General features: G+C 54.6%; 1 pseudogene; it reads right to left on the bottom strand.

Annotated features, from left to right (window-relative positions):
- LOC123386956 overlaps window positions 1-18,273 on the bottom strand; it is a 93,275-nt pseudogene that overhangs the window by 10,561 nt on the left and 64,441 nt on the right.

Here is an 18,273-nt window from a genome sequence, read left to right as displayed (position 1 = left end):
TCCTGGGCTCTGCGGTTCCCAGGCAACAGCAGGGAAGATGGGGCTCTGGGGCTCTGGGGCAGCTCCCGACCCCCCACCCAGGGGAGGGGTCCTTCTCTCTGCCTGGCACCTGTGTGCCCCACACACTCCAGTTTTTGCTTCCAGGTCTGTGGACAGGCAGGCAGGACTGAGCTTCTAGAAATAACTCAAGCCTCTGCAGTTTGCAGATCAGAACCTCCCTCCCTTCCTGCCCTGAAGAGTCTGTACACCCAGGTCAGAGGCCTGGAGAAGGAGTGGCCAGAGGCACCCAGTGGGGACCTGAGGGCCACTCCCCCGGTGGAGCTGGTCAGTGTGCTCAGAACAGCATGGGTCCCTCCCAGGGTCTACCAGGAGCACATCGGCCATGTCCTGGAGTACCCCTAGATACACCACACGCGCCTATCCACACTTCTCCTTGGCCAGCCTCTCAGTCCCCCTGTGGCCTTCCCAGCCCCCAACCACTGAGGAGGACGGTGAGCTCCCTCCCCCTCCCAGGAACACACACGGTGCATCCTAACATCTTCCAGGGTCCCCCCCAGGGAGGGGCTGGCTGGTTCCCTGGGCATCAGCCTCGGAACCCCGCTCCCAAGTGTGCGCTGGGGCGGGGTGGGGGCGGGCGGGGTTCATGCACAGGACACGGGACATGGGGGTTTCCACTTCCTGGGGAAGCGACCAGACTCTCCCAGACAACCAAACCCCAGTGCCAAACCCCAGTGGGCCCAACCGGCTCGCACCTAGGTGGCCGCACCTCTGCTTTGTGGAAGTGTCAGAGGGAGGTGACCGCGGGGGGGCCCAGCACCCTCTCCTTCCGCGGCCGGGATGATGAGCTGACACTCCAGAAATCAGAGCGTGGGTGGTTTCTCTGCACAACGTCGCTCGACTTCCCCGTTTTCTCAGCCGGACCAAGCGCCGTGACTCCCCCTTCCCGGAATCGGGGACCGAGCAGTAACAGAGCCCACGGGTCCCTGCTGCCCACCGCACTCCCAGGCCAGGGAAAGGCGAGCGACCCAGGAGACAGCAAGGACAGCCACGGGGCCTCCTCCCAGCAGCACCCGGAAGGCATCTGCCACTGCCCCCTCTTCAGAAAGACTGTCCCCAGCTCCAGCATCTTTAAATAAACAAAGACCAGCGCAGCAGCTGGCCTTGAACATGTGGCCGTGCGGCTGCTTCCTGGACACAGACATGGGGCCTTGTCTTGCAGGCCAGCGGCTGGGCCCGGCCCCACGTGACCGAAAATTGCTTCCAGCTGCCCCTGGGTCTGGTCGGGGGGGCCTGCACTGGCCCCGCCCACCCCCACATGCAGCCCTCATCCCCTGCCTCCGGGGCTCCAGCGACCCGCCCCCTGCCCAGGCAGAAACTCAAACCACAAAGCAAACATCCTGCCACCAGCGCCTGCTTCAGAAATTATCACAAAAACGCGACGAGCCCCATTCTTCCCCCAACCCCCACCCCATCACCGATGGAAGGGCCTGGCCTTTGCACAGGTGAGGGTTCCCTCCCGCAAGCCCCTTCTCTCCCGGCCAGTGGAGATACTGAAAGACCCCCCCCCAGTCTTTAAATAATTAACTGCTCTTTTGTTGTGTAAGAGTACCCCTCCTCCCCTTGCAGTGAAAAGACCCTTCCCCGAGGGTTGAATTCAATGTAACTGCTCTTTTGCCTTTCTGTAACAGCTTGGCTACTAAGGCATGACACTTAACTCCTGTTTGAACAAGATACCCTCTCCTAATAGCAGGGGCATGGTCATGTAGGCAAGGGGGCTGCATGGCCACATAGTCACGTAGACAGGATGTCTTTCTGCTGAGTAGTAAGGTCTAACTTCCCCTCTTTGTTTCCCCCTTCCCGCCGCTCTCTTCGCATGCGTGGGCTAACTGGCCAGTTCTGCTTCTGTAAGATTGCTTTGTCTGCTTTCACATGTGGGTCCCCTGATCCACTCCACTAACACCAAGTATGCCTTTTTCAAAAGTTCAAAAACTGTCCACCAATCAGTTGCGCCCCACCCAAAACTTGTTTGTACCTGTCTATAAAAACCCGGCACCACCCCAGCCGGGTGTGCTCAGCTAGCAGGAGCTGCTGACCACCCGCAGGCGCGCGCTGACCACCCGCAGGCGCCTGCGTAACAATAAAGAACCTCTTGCTGATTGCATCCAGTGGCAGTGTTGGATTCTTGGGTAAGGGGATCCGCGGGTCTTTCATTTGGAGGTTCCACCGAGATCATCGGACTCCTGCCCACGGATCCAACTGACTCCCACCGGGAGGTAAGCTGGCCAGCATTCTTGTCTCCTGTCTCATGTTCTCGTTTGTATCCAGTCTCGTGTTCTTGTTTGTCTCTAGTCTTGAGAGGCCTCTGTTTGACCTATACTGCGGGTAGCGGTATAGTGTTTGTACAACAGCGTGCGTTGTTGGATTGTATTTGTAGGCAGCTTGAGAAGGAGCTGACGAGCTCGGACTTCCCCCTGCCAACCCTGGGGGACGCTCCAGGGTGTCGAGGGGCCCAATTTTTTGGAGCCCCTCATTTGTCCGAGGGTTATATCCGTTTGTCCGTTCCAGAGGAACCCCTTGGCCCTGGACGGAATTTGTCCACCGCAGGGAGATCTCGAGGCTCCTCTGGGCCGGTGGAAACCTTGCTTTCGGTAGCATACCGAAACCGCGCAGCGACCTTTTTGTTAATTGTTTTGTGTGTTCTACTCGTTGTCCTTGGTGTTTTCTTTGAGTCTAAAATGGGGCTTCTCCCTCATTCACTTCCCATGTTAATGGGTATAACTGGAGCCAACTGGGGTTGGTCTCACTCGAGACAGAGACTATAAGGAATATTCCCAAGCAGCTGCCGAAACTCTCTTTGTTTCGGGGAAGTTTCCTTGTGTTTTCTGGCCTGACTTAGACTGCTTAACCCCTTCCCCCTTGCTGGTGGGAAAGCATGGTGTCTGCTCCTCTGTTGGGGCTTAGGAGCTCCAAAACTGGGAATCCTTTCTCTGCCTCCTGGCGGCACTTTGTTTCTTCTGTTTCCCCCTTACATGTTTCTGTACCAACGTGTGTGCAGCCTGCATGACTGGCCTCTAGATCATGCACCACAGCTCCTTCTCTCTCCACTGTCAAGGAGCAAGAACAACACCCCCTGGACCTAACACCTCCCCACTCCAGATCTTCCCACGCATGTCTCAGGTAAACATTCAAAGTGGAGTGGGTCCAGGTGGAACGTAAATCAGTATTGGAACTAAGTTAAGATTGTTGGTTTAATTAAGATAAGATGTGTCTTTGAAGTTACAGCAGTAATCTATCAAAGTTTACTGAAGATCAAATAAGCTTGTGTTACTTGTTAAAATTTGTTAGCAAAGGAATGACTAAACTGATGGTTAATTGTCTGTCTCAAAGTTCTAATGGGTAATTGCTGAAATAGCTTTCAAAGTCTTTGGTAACCTGAAAGTTTTAAAGTTTTGCTTGGATGACAAATGGAATTAAATTGTGGACATCTATATCTTAACCAGACAGGATAAAAAGCTAAGTCGTTAATTACTGGATGTAGGTTTGTGCTTTTGACTTCTTACTGCAAAGAAACTAAGAGTATTTAAATCTGCTGGTAAACTTGTTTGCCACTTAACTGATTCATAAATTTGCCACCTGAAGATTTCTGTTGTGTAACAGTTTACAATTGGTTAATAACTAAAGGTGTTTCTAAGAATACAAAGTTCTGCTTAGTGTAACTAAGACTGATGGAAATAAGGGAAACTCTGTAGGAAAGTAGATGATAAGTAAGAAAGATTTTTAAGGAATGGGAATACATTTTGTTGAAGGTAAGGGAAGGTAATTTTGTCCTAAATGAGATGGTTGTTTGGAAGGAAATGGCTTGGGACAAAACCTGAATGCAAAGGAAAGTTGTTGAGAAGGTTTGTGAATGGAAATCTTCACAAAAGAAATTTTTAGATATGGTCAGGACAGACTAAAAAAAGAAAGAAAAAAAAACAGCCTCCAAGGTGATTTAGCACTCTCCTGACCTGCCTCCACATAGATTATACTTCCAAGTATAAGGGCCATTTGGCCTTGAGAGATTAAGGAAGCAGCCCAACCTTGAGGGACTGCGAAAACACCCGGTTTACCATCCTCCTTTGCCTGTAAACCATAGAAACTCACTCTAATTTGTAAAGAGTGAAAGGGGAGACTGATCACCTCCCATTAGCCAGAGACGCCCAAAAGGGGAGGGTATCCAACCTGTTTTGAATCTGAAGAGTGTCTGACTGTGTGAATGTGTCTGTATGGCTCCACCACTTTGGCTACGGAGTCTGAGGGGGCTGCACCTTGAGTCTCACGGGGTGTCATATGGCATAACGGTCATCTACTCCACGGAGTAGCCTGGTCCGGGGTTTATGCGGACAGGCCTTAGCTAAGACGCTCCTAAATTCCCATGAGGGATGCAAACAGGACAGCAGGGGAAAGATCCCCCCCCCTCCCTTGTCTGCGACATCATTCATGATAGGAGAGAAACCCAGAAAAAACTCCTATCTTAAGACTGCACACTTAGAAGTAAAATAAAAAAAGGGAAAGACACTGGTATAAAATGCTGGTTTTCTTTCTGTTTAAAAGGGGCAAAGTTTTTCTTAGCTAATTGATCTGTTAAAAAAGTGTAAATGGTTTCCTCTTTGCCCGCCTGAAAAATTCAGTTCCCATGTTTTGTTTTATCAGGTGTTTAACATCCCTAATTATATTTAGGCATGTGTTTTTTAAACTTTCTAAGGTTTTAGCAATTGTTGACAAGATTTAAACCAGTGATAAACATTGGGTTACATTTGGGAAAATGCTATAACTATTCTAGAGATTCTATGCACTTCCTAAAGTTTTATGTTATATGTCACAGAAATTGTAACCTGATTTTCTTGCAGCTAAATTGTAAATTCCCATGTCTCTTTAGCTCTAACCATATCCATTCTGAGTTTTTTTTGTCATTTATAATTGTTTTAATTCTCTTGTAAAATGAGTTTTATCTTCAAGGAGATTCCTATAAAGGACTTTCAGGACAAATACAGATATTTGATATACTTGAAAGTCCTAAAACTGAAATGGGTAAGAATTTCCAAAACTGACTAAAGCCACATTCACCAGATTTGGTAACATGGGACTAAATGAACTAAAAGATTATAATGTTGTGTCTCTTAATGTTTTGTCTTATTTTAAACATTGCCGGTTCTCTCTAATGTTTGCTCTTCCAGACTAGGGATACTTTTTCTTAAGTTATCTGTAACTTATAGAGATGTATAAGTGCTCATTTGTAAAAGTGCTCAAAGCATTCAAGCTTTTCTCTCTATATGAACCCTCTGAAACCAAAAGGTCTCAGTAAGCATTCTTCTATGGCAATCAGTCATTTGCATAAGTTCAATAAGAATCTGTTCTCCTTGTAACAGGACACCATTGGAAACTGGTTATTTTACCAAGGCTTTGACTGGAATGTCATATTTGAGAAAGATATGCATAAACTCAGATATGACCAGATAATTTAAAGGAACTAAGGTTGACTTTATGAAACCTGGAGCCATAAAGCCCCTTGGGACTGTTGGCCTGATACCTTGCTTACAGAGTTCCCAGCAGCCCCACCAGGTGAGTAAAGAATGTCACTCCTTGGTAGGTGCAGTCTCGGGAAGAGGAATTCGCCCAAAGGTATTGCAGGCATGCCTCATGGCAAGTACAGGGCTTGGCTTCTGGGCCCGGAGAGGCTACTAAAAGTTCAACCTAGAGATTCCTTATACAAAGTTCCAGCAAAGCAGATTCTAAAAGATCTATTGATCACAGTCACTGTTCTTGCTGAGCTTATGTAAATAATGGGCCAAGTTTGTTAAAACTGGACTTGTTTCACAAGTGAATTAGTCCTGATTTCACTATCTCTGTAAATGAGGGTTATTTTAGAGAGAAAAATTGTTTTAGTAACACACCTTTATGGATGTTAAATTCTAGATTTGATTGTCTTTAAATGTTTACCTAAGCTAAACAATTTGAGGTAAACTTCAGAGAAGTTGTACAATAGCTTCTTTAGTTGATCTTACTGTTTTGTGGGGATATTCGCAGACCCCACGGCACATGATTAAACAACTGGAAAAATGGGATTGATTCCCCTACAATTGTATAACTTAACTAACCCCTTATGTGTGGCTGGGATAATGAAATTGCCTAAAAGCCAGCCTATTGCACTCCATAGGATCAACTATGGACTTGGAGGCACCGTGGATGACCCCACTTTCTTTATGAATGGATTGAATAATCCATGGGGGACTCCCCTTATCTCTTGACAAGTTTTCTCACTTGCCAGTGATCCTCTGTAATCAGGATATTGTTAAGGCTGGACCACTCAAAGGTCGTCTTCTTGGTTTCATCCCTTTGTCATATTTATCCTAGAGGCCACCTCTGTTGAGGTGCAATTGCAAATAGATGCTTTAGCTAAGCATGGAACAGCCCTCCTATAAAAGTGCCTCAAACCTCACTATGGAACTGTCCCTGACTGTAATAACTTCACATCAGGTCCAGATTTGTCTTAGAAGCCAAAGACCACCAATGGATGATGGAGGCCGACTTATTAAATACTGGGCTACACTAACAGATAAGCCAGAAATAATACTTAAAACTTGTCAAACTTTAAACCTAGTTACCTGTATGCCTGAACCTGACTACTGTACTTCTTTCTCTATAGAGCAAAAAATGTTCAAAGGTTATTGATCTTGCTTACTCTATCTGGCCAGATTTAAGATGCCCCTGTTAAAAAATATGAATGACAGTTTGTTTTCTGATGACAGTAGTTTTCATAGAAAAAAATAAAGAAAAGCTAGGTGTGCCAAAGTGCTCACTAGCACTTTGCAATTGCCAAAGCCTAAAAAACATTAACACTGACTCCAAATATGCCTTCCTGGTACTACATGCCCATGGAGCTATTTGGAAGGAAAGGGGATTGCTGTCAATCCATAACTCCCCAATCCAATATGGGCCTAAGTTCCAAAACCCTCCTTATCGCTATACTAAGGATGGCCTTAGATGTCCTGACAGCAGCCCAGGGTGGCACATGTGCAATTATCAAGACAGAATGTTGTGTGTACATTCCAGACTATCACAAAAGTATCACAGGACTAATAAAGGATATGAATACCCAGATTAAGGCCCTACAAGATCCTTCTCTCTCAGTGAATGGTTAAGTTCCTGGTTTGAAGGAGGACTATGGCCGAATCTCCTTTTCGGGCTTCTCATTATCGCCTTATTAACCTTAATATGTTGCTTTGTTCAATGTTTCTCTACTTGGTGCCGAGACTCCATTGCTGCAATGACTTCACCATGACAGACGATCCTTGTCGCGTGAGAGGACGCCTCTTCGCTGTCAGCACTGGATTCGGCTGCCTCCGCCTTTCCTAACTCCCCTATACATTCCTCCACTGATCAATATTGACCCCAGTAGGTAGGGACAGCTCTACGCCCCTATTCAGCAGGAAGAAGTTACAGAAGATGAGACCTTCCACCTTCAACCACCTTAAAGATTTCAGGGTCAAGATTGTTCAGGGGGGGAATCAAGGAGCAGGAGGCTGGCTGAGGATGGAGAAGGGGCTGATGCCTTGCACCCCCTCTTCACCCTTCTCCACTGCGAAAACTGGTTCAACAGATTGCCTTGGCTTACTACTTTGTTGTCATCTATAACGGGCCCTCTCATCATTCTGTTATTAATTCTAACTTTTGGTCCTTGTGTCTTAAACAGGTTAGTACAGTTCATTAAAGATCACCTGTCTGTTTTTCAGACTATGGTACTGACACAGCGATACCAACTCCTCAAGCAAACAGAGCCCCGGACTAGCTCAATGCAAGGGCAGGACATGCAAGAACAAGACGAATGGATATAAGATTCTATCCATGATCAAGAAAAAGGGGGGAATGAAAGACCCCCCCCCAGTCTTTAAATAATTAACTGCTCTTTTGTTGTGTAAGAGTACCCCTCCTCCCCTTGCAGTGAAAAGACCCTTCCCCGAGGGTTGAATTCAATGTAACTGCTCTTTTGCCTTTCTGTAACAGCTTGGCTACTAAGGCATGACACTTAACTCCTGTTTGAACAAGATACCCTCTCCTAATAGCAGGGGCATGGTCATGTAGGCAAGGGGGCTGCATGGCCACATAGTCACGTAGACAGGATGTCTTTCTGCTGAGTAGTAAGGTCTAACTTCCCCTCTTTGTTTCCCCCTTCCCGCCGCTCTCTTCGCATGCGTGGGCTAACTGGCCAGTTCTGCTTCTGTAAGATTGCTTTGTCTGCTTTCACATGTGGGTCCCCTGATCCACTCCACTAACACCAAGTATGCCTTTTTCAAAAGTTCAAACTGTCCACCAATCAGTTGCGCCCCACCCAAAACTTGTTTGTACCTGTCTATAAAAACCCGGCACCACCCCAGCCGGGTGTGCTCAGCTAGCAGGAGCTGCTGACCACCCGCAGGCGCGCGCTGACCACCCGCAGGCGCCTGCGTAACAATAAAGAACCTCTTGCTGATTGCATCCAGTGGCAGTGTTGGATTCTTGGGTAAGGGGATCCGCGGGTCTTTCAATACCAGCACAACTGCTCTGCGGGGCCAGAAGGCAGGACCCCGCCCGCCCAACCACGGGAGAAGCAGAGGCCCCATCAGGGCAACCTGCCCCGGACGATTTCTCTGAACCCTTGCTTTCCACGGAGAGCCACCCGGGACCCGGCTGCTCCGGCCACCTGGCAGGGACAGCAGAGACCGTCTCCCCCAGCGCCGTCCCAGAGGACTTCCAGGATGGAAGGACCCCAGGCCCGCGCCGCCTGATACGGCAGCCATGGGGGGCTACAGTGTTAACTGTGCTAAAATACACGGAACATGAAATTCACCATCACCTACGTTAAGTGCTCAGTCCCGTGGCATGAAGGACATTCACGCTGTTGTACAACCCGTCTCCAGAATGCTGTCTTGCAAAAGTGAAACTCTCTCCCCATTAAACACCAACTCCCCACCCCCCCACCCCATTCTACCTTCTAATCTGCAGGCCCAGGGAGCCCCGTGTAGAGGAATCTTACAGTGTTTATCCTTCGGGGGCTGGCTTATCTCACCTAACATCACGTCCTCAGGGCTCGTGCACACTGTAGCGAGTGTCAGAACGTCCTATTAAGGTTCAGAGTCCCTTCTGCCTATCCGTCCCTCCATCAACACCTGGGGCGCTTCTGCGTTTCAGCTCTGGTGACTAGCACCGCTGGGAACACAGGTGTGCGAGATCTGGAAACCCTGCTTCCAGTTCTTCCGGGATTACGGGGTCACGTGGCATTAGTATTTTTAATTTTTTGAGGAACTGCCACCTGTTTTCACATGTGACTTCCCAGCACTGGGAATGCAGCCGGTCCCGCTAAGGAACCAAATTTTTCATTTTATTATTTCAATTACTTTACATTTAAAAAGCGACCCAGGGCAAAGGGCAAAGACACTGGATAGCAAAGAATTCTAGTTCCATCTACTTCTTTCACAAATGGGGAAACTGAAGTCTGCAGAGTGATTTATTTTTTCCCTGAAACACCATCAGAAATAGCCAGGCCAACCTGTGACGACCGTCACTTCATTTACTCAATACGAAAGCTTCCTATTCACTGCTGGGCCATGTGCTACCATCCGTGTTCCCCATCACACACACGCCGTGAGCCCCAGGGAGCACGGCAGCCAGCCTGGGTGGACCCCCACGTCCGTCCAGAGCTGTACAGGGAGGGGACCCCCTAACAACACTCGTGGAATGACTGGGGTCTTGGGAGTTGTCCCCCTGGTGCGGGCTCGGGGGAGGAGGGCTCTGCGGCCCCAGCCTGGCCCACAGCCCCGCCGCGACAATGGTCAGACCTGCATCCGACCCACGTCCCCCAGCGACCCCTCCCTGGGGCCAGGGCCGCATCCTCTGTCCCGTGGCCCCGGCACCTGAATTTCTGTTTCATACCCGAACTTTGTGAAATGCTACAAACAGCAAAGGGATGTTCTTCACATGAAAGAAGTTTCACATTTATGTCCCAGAGGACCCCCTCTGCACCGTCATCAGCTAAACAGAACCAGGGGGAGTCCTGCTTTTTTAAAGATGTATTTATCCGAGAGAGAGAGACAGACCGCGCGTATGAGCAGGAGGAGCAGAGGGAGGTGGGGGGGGGGGGATCCCAAGGAGACTCCACTCCGGGCGCAGAGCCCAACACAGCTCTATTCCCTGACCCTGAGATCACGACCAGACCTGAAACCAAGAGTCAGAGGCCCAACCCAGGTGCCCTGAGCCCCATTTTTTAAAAAAAGGCCCCATCTTTAAGTGACTGCTACGCTCAGCATGGGGCTCGAACTCACAACCCTGAGATGGAAAGGGTCAGCCAGATGCCCCCAAAGAGCCCTATTTTTTAAAAGTGGAAAAGCCAGGTTCAGAGAGGTTAAGTCACTGACTCGTGGTCACACAGCACCACCTGCCTTTGCTCACTGTTCCTGCCTGCTTCTCGGACAAGGCAATGTGGAAAGACAGCAAACTGCTAGGACTTTCCTTCCCCTCCTCCAAGAAGGGGATGCCCGTTTTATCTCAGGGCCTGGGTCCTGGTGCAGCCTCATTCCCACCCCAGCGGCCCGGGGTCTACCTCCTCCCCTCGCCCCCCACCGCCCCTGTCGGCAGCTCTCTGGCCCCGGGTGACGTCACTGCCCGCCAGGCCACCAACCTTCACCGTGGAAAGAAGGCTCGAGACCACCCAGGCTGGGGTGACCCTACACACTGGCTTATCCCTTCCTCCAGCCTAATTATCCTCTTGGTTGTGGTAACATTTATATAACATCAAGTTTCAGGGCATTTAAACCATGTTTCGGTGTCTGCTTCTGGGCCCCATGCCTGCTGCTGCGCGCACCATCACCGCCAGCCACCTCCAGAATGCGTCCATCACCCTCCCCCCAGGGGGGACCGCGCCCACGGACCTCTCACTTCCCCTGCCACACCCCGGTGGCCTCGCATCCACCTTCCGACTGTGGATTTCAAAGGCCTACGGACCTCGCGCAGCCCCGTCCCCTGCACCCGGCTTCTCTCGCGGAGCCTGCGTGTTGCCGCAGGGGCAGGAATGGCCTCCCTTTCCACGTCTGCCTGACACTCCACTGTTTATCGGTTCATCCATCCCCCGACGCCTGCGCCGTCTCCCCCGTCTGTAAATAACGCTGCTGTGAGCACGGCCGTGCAAGAGCCAGAGTCCCTGCTCTGGGCCCCCGCAGGCATCCAGCCTAACTACTCACAGAACCCAGGGGACCCTCGGCGAGGCACGGTCACTGGACAGTCATCCGACCGTCAGAGCAATATAGCACTTCTCTGTGGCCTGCGTGGTGCTTGCCTCGGGCCTCGGGTACCGGCCATGGCTCCCCGTGGCTCTTAGCAGGGTCCCCACCCTGCCACAGTGGCACTGTCTACCTGGGCAGAAAACAGGCCCTGTGGCTCCTGACCACCGCCCGCCCACCGCTGCTCCCTTCTCCTTGAACCTGACACCGTGGCCTGCTCAGTGATGCCCCCAACCCCTCGCCCAGAGAGTGGCCCTCGAGAAGTACCTACGACCTCCAGCAACAGAACGGACGGACGACCCACGGAACGTGAGCCATCAAGAGCAGTGGCATTGGCCACCGGTCCCAATCTGGAGGAACCCTGCCACCAAGAGGCTCCGTGTGTGACTCAGCCTGTGGCAGAAGGTCACCTACGTAGGGAGGAGTGCAGGACTCCCCCCGCCCCACCCGGTGACCCCGCTCCTCTCTGCCTGCAGCCTGGAGCCAACCCCCTCCATGGCCTCCTGCCCGGCGCCACCAAGTCTCCCCTGGCTGAAAGGCAGCCCCCGGAAAGGAGCCCGCTATTGGGTGGGATGCCTCTGAGGCCGCTCACACTGCAGCCCAGCTCCTGGGCGGCGGCTGCGGAGAGCGCACCAGTGCAGGCCTGCAAGGCCTGACTTGGAAGCCAACACCCAGGGGTTGCCCCAGCAGCCTGCCGCCTCCCTGGGGGTCTTGTTGCCTTGTTCTGCATCCCAGCAACGTCCCCCCAAGTTCCATCCTCCCCAGCACCAGACTCCTCTGCCCTGGGCTGCTGCCTGACTCTGCTCCCGGCAGAAGCAGCAGCCACGGGGGCCGGTCCCGTATCGCACGCAGCTGGCCCCGGGACAGCGCCCTCGGGGTCAGGCCCATGCCATCCGCCCAGCTCACCCCAATCCTCTCCATGCCTGGCTCTTAGAGCCCGGGGACTCTGCCACTGTTGTCTGAACAGGCCTCACTCAATCACCACCCGCCCACAGTGCCTGAACAGAGAGCGAGGCCAACCGGTCCGAAGACACCTAGAAGGCTACCGGACGGGCCCAGGCAGGGAACCAGGGTCACCAAGCAGATCCAGGTAGGCGCACTAGGGGGTCAGAGGATGGGCTCCTGGGGATACCAGGGCCCACCAGGGCCTCTTCTCTTCCCGCCCCCAAGGCCTCTCCCAGAGAAGACTGCCCTCTAGCCGGTAACCTCCAGGCTCAGTGGCTGCTCCCACTCCCCACCCAGGTGCCTGGAGTCTACCCTCTGGGACCGCGCACAGCTCTGCAGTGCAGGCCGAGGGGACACGGGCAGACGCCTCTGGAGTACCCAAGCCCGTGGCCACGACACGGATGGCTGATGCTCCTCGTCCCCAGCAACGAGGCCCGGATGCAGGGCGGAGGGACGGGAGCTGCTCCTGCCCTCTGCCCAACCTCCCCCGGTGCCTGCAGCCCTGCAGGCCCTGGCCTGGGCACCTCGAGTCCCCGCAGTCCCCTACTGAGCCCACACCCTGCATTTGAGCAGTCTCCACAGGGACTGCGTTAGGATGACGTGCTCCCTCCCACGCCCCCCTCCACGGGACCCCGAGCCAGGGCCCTCAGCCGCCACATTCAGAGCGGCGCCGGCACACGGCAGGTCCAAGACTCGCTGTCTGGCATGAACGAGAACAAATGCAGGCCTGACGCTGATCACAATGGCCAAGGTCTCCTGGGGGCTCCCGGCGCCCCAAGCGCTGTTCCAGCCGTGGTCCTTCACGCACCGCAGCGAGCCTGCTCAGAGCAGGGCGACTCCACAGGCCAAGTCCTCCAGCAAAGACCCAGGCAGCATCTGCCGCGGGGGCAGGGATGGGAGGCCCGGAGCTCTCGCCCCCTTTCCCCAGCAGCTGCTGGGAGATGCCCACCCGATTGGGAAGGGAGTTCCCTGTAGGGAAGCCCCAGGCCTATCAAGGGGCACAGCATTTGAGCCCCCACAACCTGGGAGAAAACCACCTAAAGGCTAAGCCTGGCTGGTCAAGCTCCTTTAAAGTAATCGCAGGGCCCAGTATAGGAGTCCCAGAGTCCAGGGGCCTTCTCCAGGCCGCAGAACTCCCAGGGAAGGCGGGGGGCGGGGGGGCAAAGAACACAAGCCCTGACACAGCAGAGGCCCCACACAGAGGCCTGGGACGCTGCTGCTCTGCAAGCTCCCCATGGAGCCATCCCAGCAGAGAGCAAAATGCCCCTTCCCATCCCCAAACTCCACTTCCTGGAGGTCGCCCCAGGCTGAGCTGACCAATTCACAGGGGCCTCAAAGAGGCCTCCCCACTCCTGGCTGTGAGGGGCAGGGGAGGGAGAGGTGCTTGTTAGCCAACCTGGGGAAGTCAGTGGGGCTGGGGACCGGACAGACGGACCGGACACACGGACACACACACACACACACACACACACACACACACACGGAACTGCTTTGCATCTTAAAAAAATGGCTACAAACAATAATTGTGGAAGAAGATCCTGGACTCCTCGGGTCCAGCCCCTGGTCAGGCTCCCTGCACAGGGGGTGGCCTGCTTCTCCCTCTCCCTCTGCTGCTCCCCCTGCTTGTGCTCTCTGTCAAAAATAAATAAAAACTTGGGGGTGGGGAGATCACAGGGTCCTAGGGGACCAGAACCACAATACAGATTCATTCAACAAATGATTCAAGGCCAGGGGTCTCCCTCCCAGAGCTGCAGCGAGAGGGCCAGTGAGAACCAGCCATGTGCAGGGGGTGGGCAGGGAGTGTAGGGGCCTCGCCCCCTGCAGGGCTTTGGAAAAACAGGACCTCCTCCATTTCCTCTGCTCCTTGCTCCTTTCTCCTTGTCCCCCATTCACCCACCCAAGCCGCTACAAGCTCCCCATAAACGTCACAGGGGAACTTCCTGTTCCCTTCTAAAGATGGAAAACACTGAATATAAATGACCAAATTTTGCAGATTTGTGCGGGCGGGGATCGAGGGCTGAATTTCAAAAGCACACACGCCTCATCTAATTCGATAAGTAATTCCAAATCAAATTACACTTCACACGTTGTACGAGGCAGGAAGTGCCTCGTCGTCGGGAGTCTGGTCGGGAACCGGGATGCCAGAAACCGGAGACTTCGCCCTCCGGCCTGAAACTCAGGCTTAGAACAGGAGCACAAAGGCTCGCGCCTCCGCAAGAAAAAAGGGATTTGCATATGCAAAGGGCTGCATTTTTCTCCTGCTCCGGAGCTCCTTCCCTTTTCCGAGGAGGAGGAGGAGGAGGAGGAGGAGGAGGAGGAGGAAGAGGAGGAGGAGGAGGAGGCGGCGGCGGCGGCGGCCCCCGACTGCCGACTGCCGAAGACAAAGTTGCAGTCTCTGGTTCCCGTGTGGGGGAGAGCCGGTGGGGGGTGTGCATCCATCAAGGAAGATCTTCCAGGACGCCCTAGCCTCTGCGGACCTGGGAGAGGACCCGGCAGTGACCGTGCCATCCCCTTCTGACTCATTCGTTTCATTCATTCCTTCAAGGACCAGAGACGCCCCAAAGGCGGAGAAGGCGGGGAGGGGGTTCCCCCGCTCCTACCGTCCACCAAGGCTCCCGGGCTTCGCTCCCGCCGGACGCGTGGAAGCAAGCTTCTCCGCCGTCGTGCAGGCAGGAGTCTCAAATCTCGAGAAGCTCTTCGCTTCAGTTGGCCCGAGTCCGGCAGAGTCCGAGTTGGACAGCGGCCACCTCTCACCAGGCCACCCCACCCCCTTCTGGAAGAGGCCCTCTTCTGTTCCTGATTTGCAGGCCCGCCTCCCCCTCCCAGGGACTCTCGGCCGGGCGAGACATCCGTCTTTCTCCGCTCAGAGCAGCTCCGACCTGCAAGCCGCCTGAGCTCCCTTCCTACAAGGCAGCCTGGAGAACTGACAGGCAGCCAGGGCTGGGATGAGCCCTCCGACTTCCTGTGTCAAGGATTTATTAGCCCATTTTCCAGCACCCACTGGCCTTGCAGGATCAGGGACTGTGCCCCCTGGCCCACCCACCCACCGGAGCCTCCTCCCACCCCAGAGAACCTTCCAGCATGACCGGGACCCCCGCCCCCAAGCTAACCCAGAATCCAGCCCCAGCCAGCCCGCCCACCGGGTCCGAAGGGGCCGGCTGACCACAGAGATTCCGTTAGTTCTTGGCAAATATTTGCCAAGTTAAAAAGAGAAAGAAAAGGTCCCACCCGCCCCCGTGGATGGATGGAAACCGGCCATTTGTCACAGCGTGGAATTTCCTCTTATCAGGGATGTCCCCCTAAAGAGGGAGGCTTCTGCCTCCCCTGCCCCTGCCCCCCCCTCCTATCAGCAGCACTGTCAGCAGATGCTCCCCAGAGCTGGGGGGAGACCGGACAGAGGCTGGGGGTGCTGCCTCCTCCAGCTGATGAAGTCATCTGAGAAAACAGAAAGTAGACAGGGCTCTCGGGCTACGAGGGGGCAGCCTCCCCACCCCCAGGGGCTACGTGGAAAAAGACATCAAAATTCACCTCCCCCTCCCCCAAAAAGTTACGAAACAAACCATGCCTGTGCAGTTCTGGTCAGGCCTGGGGTGAGTGGGGTGATGGGGGCGCTGGCCAAGGCGACCCCGTGCCCAGAGCCCCCTCCGGGAAGGCGGGCCGAGCAGGGAGGGGCACATTCCTGGGCCGGAAGAGAAGCCCAGCCAGATGACCCCTGAGGCAGGGGGAGGGACCGCTCATACCACAGGCCCAGGGGCTGAGGGTCCAGGAAGGGTGGGGGAAAGCAGGGGCGGGGTCGGCAGCCCCAGACCCTCTCGCACCAGGGCACCCATCCCTCTGCGGCTCCAGCTTCAGGCTGACAGGGGGCCGGTGGGGGGGGGGGCTGGACGCATCCCCCCTCCCACCCAGGGTCCTTCCTGCTCAGGAGGACAGGGGCTCTGCACGCAGCGTGCTCAGGGCCCAGGAATCAGCAAGGACCCTTCCACGGCCCTCAGCCTACAACCCCGCGGGGCTGCTCAGACCCTCCACGCCTCCCCACCCCAGCCCCCACCAGCCCCCCCGCGCCCACAGGAGCCCCTCACCCAGTGAATAAACCAAAGGAGGACGCTGTGATACTGGAGGGCCCACCCCTACGGTCACACGCTCTCCAGCCGGAGCGCGGGACCGGCTGCCAGCCCATCCCAGGAGTCCTGGAAACACACCCGACCCTTTAGGCCAGGCCCTTCCCAGGAAAAAGCCCGCTGCCCACCCTCTGGACAGACATGTCCATCCGCCCCGACACACCAGCAGGGGGTGGGATGCTGGCCGTGGGCGGAGTGCAGACACCCCTGTGCCCAGGTGCCGGGTCACACAGCAGAGGGGAAGCAGCAGGTCCGGTCCATCTTCCTGCCTGCGCTGTGGCACAAAGTCTGGGTACACTCTGGACCTGGCGTTTTAAGCAGACACAGCCGCTGGGCCTCTGCAGAGCCAAGTGCCTGGGGTACCTCCTCACCCCAAGTTGTAGGGAATGAGCTCTGACCAGTCCCCTTTCCTTTCCCTAAGTGCTCTCTTCTCTGGGCTTCCATGCCGGCCTCTGCTGCTTTGTCTCCTCTGTCTGAGCTGCTGGGGCTAAGGCTGCCCACCAGCCCCTCCTCCACCAGCAGAATCCGTCCTGGTCCCGGGCTGGATGCTCTCCCCCGTAGACTGCCTGTCCTCTGGACATTAAATGCCAACCTCTGTCCACTCACTGGTAGCCCTCACCACACTTACTGTGTGACCCTGAGCAAGTAACCTAACCTCTCTGTGCCTCCATTTCCTTATGCGTACACTGGAACAGTAACACTGGCCTCCCAAGAGCATTGTAAGAATCAAAGATTACGGGACACCTGGGTGGCTCAGTTGGTTAAGCGGCTGCCTTCAGCTCAGGTCATGATCCCAGCGTCCTGGGATCGAGTCCCACATCAGGCTCCTTGCTCCGCAGGGAGCCTGCTTCTCCCTCTGACTCTTCCTTCCACTCTGTCTGCCTGTGCTCGCTCTCATTCACTCTCTCTCTGACAAATAAATAAATAAAATCTAAAAAAAAAAAAAAGAATCAAAGATTACTGCCGAGGCAGAAACATGCGAGGCACCGACAACGCTCTAAGTCGCTGTCCGCGAAGTACAGGCCCCGCTCAGCTCCCCAGCTTCAGTGCGTGGCCAGTCTCCGGAGCTCCTATCAGCTCTGCAAACAAGGCTCCTCAGAGCGGTTCTCCCCGCCCCCTGCTCCCAGAGAACCCCCCCTTCCCCTAGGGTGCTGAATGAATGAGCGGGGAGCTACTGCTCTTCCTCCAGCCTTCCTCTCTTCCCAGAACATCGTGGGGGGCCGGCCGCTGCTCCCTGGCCAATCCAGGTGGCACCTCTCCCGCCCTGGCCCCCGAGGTGCTGGCCTGCATCCTTTCCCACGGGCTCCCCGGCGGCTTTCAGTGTGCGGCAGCGTGTGAGCGGGACGTTAACCATGTCATCCTCTAGAGGCACCAAACCCCCAAGAGGAAGGATGGATGGATGGATGGATGTGCTTCCGGGGGTGGCTCCGGCCTGGTCAGGAAATTTCGCTCAGGAAATGGGGGTAGGGCGCCCACGGAGAAGGAAACCAGGCAGACACTTGGTGGCCTGTGACGGGGCCAGGGGCAGGCAGGCCCAGCAGATGGGCAGGGGCTCAGAGCAGAACACCTGGGACCACCCTGAGGCACTACCCTGAGTGGCTTCCCCAGCTACAGGCAGCCTGACAGGTGCCACAGAGTCAAGTGGGTCTCCTGTGTGCAGGGGACCAGGCCACCAGTCACTGGGCAACCCTGAAGACACGCCCCCTGGGAGCTGGCATCTGTCGGTGAGTTGCAGAACTCCAGGGGGACTTTTCCTGCTGTCCCTGAATCTGCCATCCAGCTGTTCTATGTGACACACCTCCAGCCCAAACTTAAGAGTGGCTGAACAACGGACAGAGCCCGGGGCTCAGACACAAGAGGCTGCTGGGCCACCAGAGCAGCAGGGCCCCCAGGGCTTGGCTGTGCAAGGGCACTTCAGT

Source organism: Mustela putorius, unplaced genomic scaffold (genome assembly GCF_011764305.1).
Source record: "Mustela putorius furo isolate JIRA1106 unplaced genomic scaffold, ASM1176430v1.1 tig00001165_pilon_pilon_pilon, whole genome shotgun sequence".
NCBI classification, from domain to species: domain Eukaryota; kingdom Metazoa; phylum Chordata; class Mammalia; order Carnivora; family Mustelidae; genus Mustela; species Mustela putorius.
This window is presented reverse-complemented; position numbering and strand designations above follow the sequence as displayed.